Genomic DNA, 589 nt, shown 5'->3' with positions numbered 1-589 from the left:
ACTGAGACGGGCTAGGACCCCTGGGTTTGTTCGGGCTCAGACCCGGACTTCGTGAAGGCCGCTATCCCGGTCTTTCAGCAGGTCAGCCTGATATGCTTAGAGCATCACCATCGTGTGCAATGAAGCGACAGCCCGACCTGCTGCTGCTGCGTATGCCCTGGCATCCGAGCGAGATGTCAAGGAGGGGAGTCTTAGACGAAAAAACAGCCTCTTCCATTCCTTCTCAATGTTTATATGGAAAACAGGAAGAAAGGAAGGCTCACCTGAGCTGGAGGGTTATGGCCAGAAAAATAACGTCACTTTGTGACGTCACTTTCTTCACCCGCTTCACAGCAAGTAAAAACTCGCCGTGGCGCGATCCATCATTTCCAAAAGCTCATCATATGCAGGGCAGGAGGATTGGGAAGGCTCAGTCTCAGCTTTTTTGCCCTCCTCAGACACTTCCTGCTTTTGCTGGGCTGATTGTCATCCTCCAGCGGCTCACTCTCGTGCACAGCCGACGATCGCGAAAGGGAAATCCCTCTTCAAACTCATCGGCCAGATCCACCTGCGATCCCCACGAGCTCATTCCCTTCCGTGCCTCAGCAGC

General features: G+C 53.8%; 1 protein-coding gene across 1 annotated transcript in view; it reads right to left on the bottom strand.

The window, feature by feature from the left end:
- vipr2 (vasoactive intestinal peptide receptor 2) overlaps nucleotides 1-589 on the bottom strand; it is a 34,713-nt gene that overhangs the window by 11,989 nt on the left and 22,135 nt on the right. The gene's annotated exons all lie outside the window — the stretch shown is intronic.

Source organism: Sinocyclocheilus grahami, unplaced genomic scaffold, assembly GCF_001515645.1.
Source record: "Sinocyclocheilus grahami isolate Dianchi unplaced genomic scaffold, SAMN03320097.WGS_v1.1 scaffold126.1, whole genome shotgun sequence".
In the NCBI taxonomy this organism is placed as follows: domain Eukaryota; kingdom Metazoa; phylum Chordata; class Actinopteri; order Cypriniformes; family Cyprinidae; genus Sinocyclocheilus; species Sinocyclocheilus grahami.
This window is presented reverse-complemented; position numbering and strand designations above follow the sequence as displayed.